Source organism: Schistocerca cancellata, chromosome 4 (assembly GCF_023864275.1).
Source record: "Schistocerca cancellata isolate TAMUIC-IGC-003103 chromosome 4, iqSchCanc2.1, whole genome shotgun sequence".
Lineage (NCBI taxonomy): Eukaryota > Metazoa > Arthropoda > Insecta > Orthoptera > Acrididae > Schistocerca > Schistocerca cancellata.
This window is the reverse complement of record NC_064629.1, coordinates 731415844-731427919: the sequence shown is the minus strand read 5'-3', so window position 1 is coordinate 731427919 and position 12076 is coordinate 731415844. Positions and strand designations below refer to the sequence as shown.

Below are 12076 nucleotides of genomic sequence, written 5' to 3'. Positions count from 1 at the left end.
CTGGCTGTAGGGTGGATGAAGAAGAACGGTCCAATGAAGTTTTGTGAGCTCCTCTCGGGTGCGCAGACTTTTGTGACGCCTTACATTGTCATGGAGAATGAGTAGTTCGTTTGCACTTTTTGTCGACGAATATGCTGAAGTCTTTTCTTCAGTTTTCTGAGGGAAGTACAGTACATTTCAAAGTTGATCATTGCACCATGAGGGAGGGCATCAAACGGAATAACTCCTAGAGGACCGTCGCCGTGACTTTAAAGGCGGCATTTAACTTTTCTTTCGGGGGAACGTGGTACAGTGCCATTCTACAGATTGTCATTTTGTTTCTGGTACGAAGTTATGCACCCATTTTTCATCGTCTGTGACGATGTTCGTCAAAAAATCGTCACAATCAGCCTCGTAACGCTCCAGCAGTTCCGCGCAGATGGTTCTTCGTTTCTCTTAATGTTGCTCTGTTTGGTGGCGGGGAGGCCAGCGGGAGCACATCACTGAGTAACCCAACTGGTGGACGAGTGTGTCAGCACTCTCAACAGAGACGTCGCGTTGTTCAGCGAGGCCGGCCGAAGTGGCCGAGCGGTTCTAGGCGCTACAGTCTGGAACCGCGCGACCGGTACGGTCGCAGGTTCGAATCCTGCCTCGGCCATGGATGTGTGTGATGTCCTTAGGTTAGTTAGGTTTAAGTAGTTGTAAGTTCTAAGGGACTGATGACCTCAGAAGTTATGTCCCATAGTGCTCAGAGCCATTTGAACAATTTGTTCAGCGAGGTGTTTGTGAATCGTCGATCACCTCCAGTGAGGGAGTCCGCACGTTCCAGCGTTGCACGAATCACAGCTGTGCGCTGCCGTCCGACACGTGGGAGATCGCACAGCATTCCGCTATCTTGAGGTGATGATGACAGACGCCTTACTTGGAAAGTACCTCCTTTATAGACCCAATTTTGAAGGCTACGTATAGCGAAGCCACCTATCGGTAATCCATGAAACTATAGGGGCTGAAGCGGAAATATTCCACGATGTCCCAAAACAAGTTCCACTTTTTTTTACAATCGAAATTGGCCGAGAAAAAAATATTGCATTACTTATTGGATGCCCCTCGTAAAAATTTTATTATTTTCTATCCTTCCTTGTGTTTTAGTTTTAATGGCCAGCTGTGCAGTCAGATGTAGTTTGTTGTTTCCTTCGTCCGGCTCTGTGAGTCACCTAATGTACACGGTTACGGGGAAACCATGGGGAGTCGTGTAGCTTAACGCGCGGTCTGAGACTGGGACTGTGTAACGTCTCCTTCGAGAGACAGATTGTGCGATAACTGGGAGGCACCGTATCTACGCTGTAAGCAGGATCTGTATGCATTGCATGTCTAAATCACAGAAACTGTTATACCACTGTTGTTGTTTCAGTGGAACCAGCTGATACATTTAAAAAGCGATCTTCATTGTCAACGACGAGTACCGTGTTTCACTTATCCTTGCAGTAAAGCACAGCGGGTTCCACTGTTGATGTATTCACCAAATGACTCGAACACCTAGATCTTTCTAAATTGCAAAGCAGCCATCACAACAGTTCGTTCGGGAAACCTCTTGTCTGAAGTTACCAGGACTAGGAAGTCAGGTTTCCTTAATTCGTCACTTGCCGTTCTCAAAGTACTCGTACTTCTCCGTCTCTCACGATTCGTTCGAAAAAAACTGCGATCTTCGCTGCACCGGACTGACGGCTCTCATGTACACTTAGTGTAAAACGAACGAAGACACTTCATTGTTTAGCCTTTAAGCATGTGTGGAGACGAATTATTTTGTTAACAAAGACTCACAAGGGGAGGCCGGCAATTGTGAAATTCAGATTCGATTCATACTGCGCATAATAAAAGCTCATGGCCAGAGGTGTAATGTGGCAAAGCACCAAGATGCACTTCTCAGCCGTTGTCGAGAAAATCGACAGTTAAAAGAAACCGTTGCGGTGAAATATTCTCTAAGAGTAGAAACTTTCTGCAGCGTCGTGGTGCAGCGGTAAGCGCTCGGGTTAGTAATCCGAAGGTCGCCGGATCGAATCCCGAACCATTTAACCATTTTTTTTAGTATTTGTTTTTTGTAATTCAAATATATATATATATATATATATATATATATATATATATATATATAATTCCCGGCCATCAGTTGCAACAATTATGCATATAATAAGTTGTTGAAAGTCGTTTGTCGTGGAAAAACTGGCGACTTCGAACATCATTATGTTTTCCCCAAACAAAGTTGTATTTCACAAAGGTTATTAATTGTCTTCATAATGTTAACCACGTATAGTTAACGGAAGACGTAGAAACGATATTCCGAAACGAATACGTATAGCGTAAGTCAAACGTTCGAATTAGAATAGAGACCCCACGAACACAAACTTGCTGTGGCAGGTATGAAATATAAACTCCGTTACTCGCTCGTTACACTTGAAGGACAGATGTTGAATGGGCCGAAACGAGCCGCCGCAGAACAGCGTAGTTGCATGCTAACTTCGAAAGAAGGTAGATGCGGTCCCTAGCGCAACTTATAACATCGTCTAAAATCAGTGCGGACGGGAGAGCTTTGGTACACACTGTTAAACAAACGGAAAAATGGAGGCGGTACAATTGGAGAGCCATCCGTCTTCACCAACATGCATAAGCAATACATTAATAGTTTTATATATATATATATATATATATATATATATATATTTGAATTACAAAAAAAATAATAATAAAAATAAATCGCATAGCGCGAGATTCGATCCGGCGACCTTCGGATTACGAACTCCAGCGCTTACCGCTGCGCTACGACGCTGTAGAAAACCATTAAGCGTAGAGAGTATTTCACCGCAAACGTTTCTTTTAACTGTCGATTTTCTCGACAACGGCTGAGAAGTGCATCTTGGTGCTTTGCCACATTACACCTCTGGCCATGAGCTTTTATTATGCGCAGTATGAATCGAATCTGAATTTCACAATTGGCGGCCTCCCCTTGTCAGTTTGGAATTTAAAGTTAGTGTGATGTTTATCTACAAAACGTGGGGAAATAAAGTCACAGCACATATAGCATAAAATAAGGCAAAATTTCGTGAGAGGAAACAACACGCACAGCTTTTAGGGGTATTTTAAGAATGGCGTCTTTTGGCTTTAGCCATTCTACCGGGAATAATCACTGAAGTAATCTGAGTGAAATACATTCGCATACTTTTCAGACTCTTCAGATGTGCAAGTTCTCTTGCTTTGCGCATTAGGTATAGACAAATGATTGTGCTACATTAAATGTAGAGGAAATATTAAAAAAACTCAACTTCAGTACATTATTTCACAAAAAATTAAATACAAAATATCCATTGTACCAATGAGTTCGATAGTACGTACTCATCTTACAACATTGGGACCACTAATATTGGGATAATGTTCATGAGACTTGAACACACCATTGTTCACTGCCCGTGCCTCCAGTCTTTTTTTCCCCTCGTTCTACTGCAAAGTATGCCCTAATCTTCAGAAAGCGGATGGTCTATTAGCTTCCCGAAAAATCTTATAAGAGCTTCATGAAGCCTGTAAATAAACACACAGGACAACAAATTATTCACTTTCAGAACAATTTAAAGCCATATTTACTGTTAATCGACCGTAATCGAATATCAGACCAACTGTGTGATCGGATTGAAGAGTTTCTAGGAAATAAAACTCAGTATGTTATTACGAACAGAAAGAAGCCCCAGGAGAGTATTATAGGACCATAACTTTTCACCATATATGAGGGTTGGAACTTTAATAGTGGCAACTATTTATTTACAGCTCGTATAAAATAGATACGTGTTTCAATGTTTTACTGACCTTCAAAGTAGTCACCAGCATTGTGTATAACCAATTGCCAGCGATGTGGAAGTCATAGGACACTCTTAGCAGTGCCAGTTGTGTTGACAGTTCGAGCGGCGCGGTCTATTGGCCGACGAATTTGTAGCAGTTCTAAACCGAATGCCGTGAAGTGTTTCCTTCAGTTCAGAAATCGAGCTGAACTCACGAGGGCTTAAGTCAGGGGACTGCAGTAGGTGGTATAGCACTTAGCAGCCCCATCAGTCAAACAAACCAATAACAACTTGCACTGTACGTGCTTGAGCATTGTCCTGCTAAATGATGGAGAGGTCCTGCAGAAAGTGTCATCACTTCTGTCTCTAAGCTGGTTGTAGGTTCTGTTCCAAAAATGAACAGCAATAGTGTTAGCAGTCATTACAGTCTCACTTAAATTTCTAGAGCCACTTAGATACTCAAGTATCGGCACATACGCATATTGCTCTGCTGCTGTACGTGTAAATTTGTAGTGTTTCCATCGGATTTCTTAATTGCATCGTTTCTTATTTCTAAGGAGTCGTTACGACTTGTTTATTAGCGCTATTACATTTGTTTTCCAGAAACAGTGAGGCCAAAGAAGGAAACCGTTAGTTATATAGCTCCCCGGTTCGGATATTCTGCACATTTCAAGGAAAACAATGGACACATAAAAAATGGTTCAAATGGCTCTGAGCACTATGGGACTTAACTTCTGAGGTCATCAGTCCCCTATAACTTAGAACCACTTAAACCTAACTAACCTAAGGACATCACACACATCCATGCCCGAGGCAGGATTCGAACCTGCGACCGTAGCGGTCGCGCGGTTCCAGACTGTAGCGCCTAGAACCATTCGGCCACTACGGCCGGAAATGGACCATAAATTGGTAAAATCAGAACGAGGAAAATGGTTGCTTCACGCTTCCATCCAGGGCATATCACACCAAGGAAATCTTGAGACCTCCAGAAGGATGTTCCGAGAGGACTCACGACTCCAAACATACGAATAACTTTGGGTCATGCGTGTATCTCGGTACACTTATACAGGGTAAACCAGGAGGTTACTGACAAAATGTTTGAGGGCGTTCCGGGATATATTCTAGTATTTTCGTACGATGGACCCATGATCTCCTGCGCCTCATTGTGTGTATATTGTATTTCGTTTGATTTCTTACGATCATTTGTCTTTGTATCCTTATTATACTGGAAATATCTGTAAAACACTGCAAATATCGACGGCGTAGGCTGTATGCCTTGTATGGAAACAAGCTAGTTCCACACACTCACAGTACTTGCCGTTGACAACAGTAACGCCTACTTTACTCTTTACCCTCAAATTTGCATTCATTTGTGCCCGGCTCTGTCTCGGAGTTGTGTTTTCGGCTGTGTTAATTGTGCGTTAACAGTGATACACGGCTGTAGGAACAGATTTTCCGATGAAGACTTGGTCAATATTCACCCCGTGTGTTGGTTACCTGAAAGCAATGGAAGAGCGACACAACGACGTAATGCAGAGTTGATCCCTCACAACATAATACTTTTGTATCTGCGAGTTGTTGAATTACTCTGTGTTTTATATTGTACGTTTTGATGCTTGCACTGTGAAGGTATTTTTAAAATCGAATAACTTATAATTACATTCTTACTTTTAGTGAGTCAGTGGAGATCACGGGTCCCTTATACGAAAATACTCTGAAAATATCCTTCAGCAACCTCCAAACTTTTGTCCGTTGGGCTAGAGTTAACCTTGTATAGAATCGAAGTAAGACACTCTCAGACTCAGTGTACATCTAGTAGACGATGGAGACACGACTGTTGTTAAACTGGAATACGCTAAATATGCCCTATACCAAAACAAATCGTGGATAAACCTTGTGAAATAGCGGATTCTTCTGTCAGTCAAAATGAAACCCCTAATGTATCCAAGCAGTATTAAATTAATAATGTAACTGCATGCGTTTTGTGAGAAGCCCGTATAATCCTCTGACGCAACAAATGCTGTACTTTTATGAAAATTGTAAGGGGCAGTTAAATGACAACGAGATATATGGAAAAAAGTGTCAACTGTTTATTATTTGAGAAGTATCCGCCGTCACTGAGAATACATTTATCGCACTGTGAGACAAGACGGTCAGTGCCTTCATGGAAGGCTCAAATGGTTCAAATGGCTCTCAGCACTATGGGATATAACATCTGAGGTCATCAGTCTCCTAGACTTAGCCGGCCGTTGTGGCCGAGCGGTTCTAGGCGCTTCAGTCTGGAACCGCGCAATCGCTACGGTGGCAGGTTCGAATCCTGCCTCGGGCATGGATGTGTGTGATGTCCTTATGTTAGTTAGGTTTAAGTAGTTCTAAGTTCTAGGGGACTGATGACCTCAGAAGTTAAGTCCCATAGTGCTCAGAGCCATTTGAACCATTTTGAACCCTAGACTTACAACCACTTAAACCTAACTAACCTAAGGACATCATACACAGCGATGCCCGAGGCAGGATTTGAACCTGCGACCGTAGCAGCAGCGCGGTTCCGGACTGAAGCGACTAGAACCGCTCGGCCACAGCGGCCGGCTTCATGAAAGGAAATTCGTGGTTACCTGCGGAACCACGATTGTACCCAACCGTGTACCTCTTCGTCCAAAGCAAATCGACAGCCACGAAAGTCTCTCTTCAGGGCCCCGAAAATATGCCAGTGGCATGGTAAGAAATTGGTACCGCATGGAGGATGTGGAAGGGCTTCCCAGAGAAACTTCCGGAGCGTAGTCGAAACAACCTTGGCAACATATGGGACCGACCACGTATTTTTGGAACCGCATATTTTAGAAGCACTGAAGAAAGACATTCGTGGCCGTCAATTTGCTTCGGACGAAGATGTGCACGTCTGGGTACAATCGTGGTACCGTAGGCAACCGCAAACATTTTTCCATGAATACGTTGACCGTCTTGTCTCACAGTGGGATAAATGTATTAACAGTTATGACAATTACTTTTGAAATACTAAACAGTTTACTTACTTTTTATCTATTTGTCTCGTTTTCTTTGATTAATATCTGAGGTCATCAGTCCCCTAGACTTAGAACTATTTAAACCTAACTAAGCTAAGTACAGTACACACAGTGATGCCCGAAGCAGGATTCGAACATGCGACCGTAGCAGCAGCGCGGTTCTGGACTGAAGCGCCAAGAACCGCTCGGCCACAGCGGCCAACTGTTGGCGAACAGTGATGAGTGTGATAAAAATTTGACACATATATTTGAGGCGTGCATTTAATGATTTTTGCCTGTTTACTTTTTTGAACATGCTCTTTTTAGATTTCAATACATATTTATTCCTTACAATTACAGTAATTCATCTAAATACCTAAGATAGGCCATAAAGTGCATATACTTGCGTATAAAAAGGGTTTATAATAATTATTACTACTTGCTACTTACTAATGCTGCAAAAAAACTTATAGTACAAAAGGGAAAAGAAGGCAGAAAATAAAACGTCGGTAAGCATTGTCTGTTGAGATCCTTTGAAGTGTGGCTGCACGTCAGCGGCATTTTCACTGTAGTAATCGATTCTTTGATTCACTGTAACATCTCAGGAACCACATTTCCGTAATCACATGCACAAATGAGCAGGAAAATCTTGAAGACCGTCTCCTCCGATGGTCGCTGACCTCAGTTTCTTTCGGGATAGTTACACACTGACGGGTGGTTGAGTGTCTCGCAAAATCATCTCTGAGCTTCCTGGGTGCTGCGGCTGCTGTATGGCGAAAGATGAACCAAATCGATTTGTTTTTCAGCGCTGTTTTGGGATTCACGGGCCTAAATGACTTACGAGTATTATCTATTGCGCCTTCGTTGAGTACGCAGTCGCGCAACATGTACATCGGAGTGCCCACACTGTCGCAATAAAAGTATCATTTATCTGTCTTTTGATTTCTTACAAATACGCAGCTTATGGTCCATGTCCGGACAGGTAATATATCAGGAGTTCCCATTCTTAGCTTCTCCCTGATGTTGCGGAGAAATTACTATATTCTTCTGCCTGTGTCGGAAGTATCCCATTCATTTTTCCAAAATCATAAAATGCAGTAGTGTTTTAATTTCTGTGTAACCAATGCAGGTTTCTTCTTTTCCAGATCTCCAGGTCCAGTTGGCATATTGCCAGAATTACTAACAATGCATAGTTTGGCATCGTACAGTAGACGCCTGTTGATCTCATATGTATATCTAGTGGCCTTCCAAGTGTTGAAGGTGGTTTCATGTATTTTTGGACCCACACTCACACCATATAACTGACGCTAATTTTCATTCATATCATACCTTGACTGTTTTCAAAGGAGGCCGAAACTGTTCAAAATGGTTCAAATGGCTCTGAGCACTATGGGACTCAACTGCTGTGGTCATCAGTCCCCTAGAACTTAGAACTACTTAAACCTAACTAAGCTAAGGACATCACTCACATCCATGCCCGAGGCAGGATTCGAACCTGCGACCGTAGCGGTCACGCGGTTACAGACTGTAGCGCCTAGAACCGCACGGCCACTCCTGCCGGCCGCCGAGACTGTCTATTGGCGATGATTATAATTTTGTACACCAACTTTGTACATTTTCTGCCTGCCTTCAGTACACTACTATGGTTGTAGCTACGGCTTTCATGTGTGAATACACCTAAATATATGATTACTAAGCGTCTTCTAATCGTTAAGTTATTCAGTTTTGTCGTAAGATGTGTTGTACGTTCGCTTTCAGCAAAACGTTTGTTACTTTTTGAGGTATTAGTGGTACCAATTCACGGAACATCACATTACATCCATCTTTTACAATTCTTCTCAAGCCATAGCTTACGACGAACAACATGTCATCTGCAAATGCCACCAGTCGGCTCAACTTATCGCTGTCTTGTAACTTCCGTACTGCGAGCTCAAATGCTACATTCTAAAACTCTGGAACACACACCAATCTCTGCGGATAGCCTTTAGAGATGTTATTTGTCATTTTCAATCCTGGAAGCATCAAAGAAGTTTGTTTCCCACAGTAATAGTGTCTTAGGTTGTTGTACAGTACCTCGGACACTCCAGCCCCCTCAGGTGACCAAATGGAGAATGCCAACACAAGTTGTATACCATCTTCGCTCGAAAATACACTGTCTGACAAAAAGAGTGAAGCACTCAGCAGACGTGGTCGGATGTCAATGCAACTTCGTTCATGTTCACACCGTCGGTTGCTATGAAAATTAATAGAGTTGCAATTCTTTGTGACAGGTATATCGGTCACCAGAGTGCATTAGTCTTGTTTGTCTTTAGTGTCGTTACATCTGCTGGTAGCGAATATCATGGACATCGACGACCTCAGATGTTGAGTTATCACGGTGAAGCACGCAGAGATGCCGCTTGGTCGTGTGGAACAGCGTTATCAACACCTGACAACGAGTTCGAAACGGGCCTCCGTTTGGCCGGATGGTCGAATCGTACTGTATCCAGATTTGGGTGTATATGGTTGTGACGCAAGCCTACTTCACATCGAGGTTCAAACCGAGCCCTCTGACCACCACAAGGGAGGACTACCGTATCTTGCACCAAGAACATAGTAAACCAGCTGAGAATTTTTCCGGGTTGTAGGGCCGTGGTCCATGGAACTCTTCAATCCCTGACGTTTCGTCCAAGGCTACGTTGGAAATCTTCGGAGGTGCTCCTGGTTGTGCCGAGTCTTGCCGACTCCGGTCGTGAAAACCTTCATTGTATGACATAGTAAACCCTTCGCATCTGCTCCTACCATCCGAGAACAAGTGATGGACTCAATGCAACATACTGTGTTATCCCGCAAGATTGATCAGAGGCTAGTAGCAGCCGGACTATGGAATTACCGTCTCAAGTGTAGACTGTTGTTAACACTGCTGGTTGGATTGCTGCCACGGTCGGGAAGCGTGGACTGCTGATGAATGGCGTCTCATTGCGTTCAGCGATAACGCGGACCTATACTACCCAGGATGACCATTGTCCGCGAGTATGGTGACTACCAAGGGAGAGGTCTCATTCTTCCAATGTTTTGAGAGGCACAGCGGCCTTACTCCTGACGTCACGGTGTGGGGAGCCATCAGGTATGATTTCAGGTCACGGCAGGTAGTGACCGAGGGAACTCTGACGGAAAACAGTAAGTCACGGACAGCCTGCGTCCTCATGTGTTACCATTTATGTGACGGTGGTTCAAATGGTTCAAATGGCTCTGAGCACTATGGGACTTAACATCTGTGGTCATCAGTCCCCTAGAGCTTAGAACTACTTAAACCTAACTAACCTAAGGACATCACACACATCCATGCCCGAGGCAGGATTCGAACCTGCGACCGTAGCAGTCGCGCGGTTCCGGACTGAAGCGCCTAAAACCACTTGGCCACCGCGGCCGGCTATATGACGGTATCTCGGTACCATTTCTCAAGAGGACAATGCTCTTTCGCACCTGGCACCTGGATTTGTCAACAGTCCGCGTGATATTGAGGTACCCCATGTCCAACAAGATCCCCAGATCTGTCGCTGACAGAAGATACGAGGGTTGTCCAGAAAGTAAGTTCCGATCGGTCGCTAAATGGAAACCACTGTGAAAATCAGAAACATTTTGTTTCCAAGAGTTAGCTACACTTTCCAGATACTTCTCTACACAGTCGCTGCTCCGACTTAGACATTTGTCGGAGCGTTATACTAAATTTCCAACACCATTGTCATAGAAGGCAGCCGCCTGTGCTTTTGTCTTCGTATCCAGCGTTTCATGTGAACAGAGATGATACTCAGGACGAGCCAATTACGGCTGTGTTGTGGGTGATCGAACACTTCCCAGCGAAAAGGCTGCAGGAGCGTCTTCACTGCCCCTGCAGAGTGCGGCTGAGAATTGCCATGAAGAAGGAAGTGCGTGGTAGTTGTGTTAGGTGGGCTGCATTCAGTAAGGCGAAGCCTCTCAGAGGGTCCTCCTACCTGGCGGGAGACATCGTTGTTCTAGGCTCACTCGCTCACAGTGCGCTCACAACTGAAAAGAGCGTCTTGATACGATCAACGGTCATACTAGAGACACTACCCAACACATCTGGGCAAAGCTTCATCGGGTTTTCACTGTGGTGTCCATTATGCAACTGATCGGAACTTTTTTTTTGGGCAACCCTCGTGTGTGGGACCAACTCTGACGTCAACTCCATGGCTTTGCCAATATGCAGGATATCGAGGTCCAGTTGCAGCCGTTATAGATTATTTCGCGCAGTGTGGCTTGTCTGTCGGCACTGACAACTCTACGCAAAAGCCACTGCTAACGGTCGTTAAGTGAAGGGCATCGACCATTGGTTGTTCGTGATGATAAATAATTCCTGAAATTTTGTATTCTCAGCACACTGTTGACACTGTGGATCTCGGAATACTGAATTCCGTAACGATTTCCGAAATGTAATGTCCCTTGTATCTAGCGCCAAATACCATTCGGCGTTCAAAGTCTTAATTCGCATCGTGCGGCCATAATCACGTCGGAAAGTTTTTCACGCGAATCACCTGAATACATATGACAGCGTCTGCCAATTCACTATCCTTTTACGCCTTATGTAAGTGATACTGCCACCATCTCTGTGTGTGCATATTGCTACCCCATGACTTTTCTCACCTTAGTGTGCCTATTTTGTGCAGAACCACAAAGTCACTTGAGAATGGCCTAGAAGGTTGAAACCAGTGGAAAAGTCACCTTCTTTTTTATTACTCTTTTAATCTGGCAATTTCTACAACAGACTACCCTGGGTGTAACATTGTGCTAAGAGTTTCTTTGCTAACCCTGAAATCTAGTTTTGTTAGACAAAAGTTTATGTTTTTCGCAGAATTGTTAATGGAATACGTGTTGTGAACACTTAGCTGCTTCTCTTTCTTTTTCAACAAAAAAAAGTATCGACTCAATCAATTTAAACATGGTGGGAACCATCTCCGTCACCACTGCTGCTCTTTTCTTCTTCTAAAAAATGGTTCAAATGGCTCTAAGCACTATGGGACTTAACTTCTGAGGTCATCAGTCCCCAAGACTTAGAACTACTTAAACCTAACTAACCTCAGGACACCACACACATCCATGCCCGAGGCGGGATTCGAACCTGTGACCGTAGCAGCAGCGCAGTTTCGAACTGAAGCGCCTAGAACCGCTCGGCCACAACGGCCGGCTTTCTGCTTCTCATAGCCAACGAATCCAATGATGTTAATACTAACCCCCTCACGCTTGTCTGTGAAGAAATTTTCAACAACCATTTCT

At 43.9% G+C, this 12076-nt stretch overlaps 1 protein-coding gene across 2 annotated transcripts in view; it reads left to right on the top strand.

The window, feature by feature from the left end:
- LOC126184944 (arrestin domain-containing protein 2-like) overlaps window positions 1–12076 on the top strand; it is a 226104-nt gene that overhangs the window by 17069 nt on the left and 196959 nt on the right. The window lies entirely within an intron of this gene.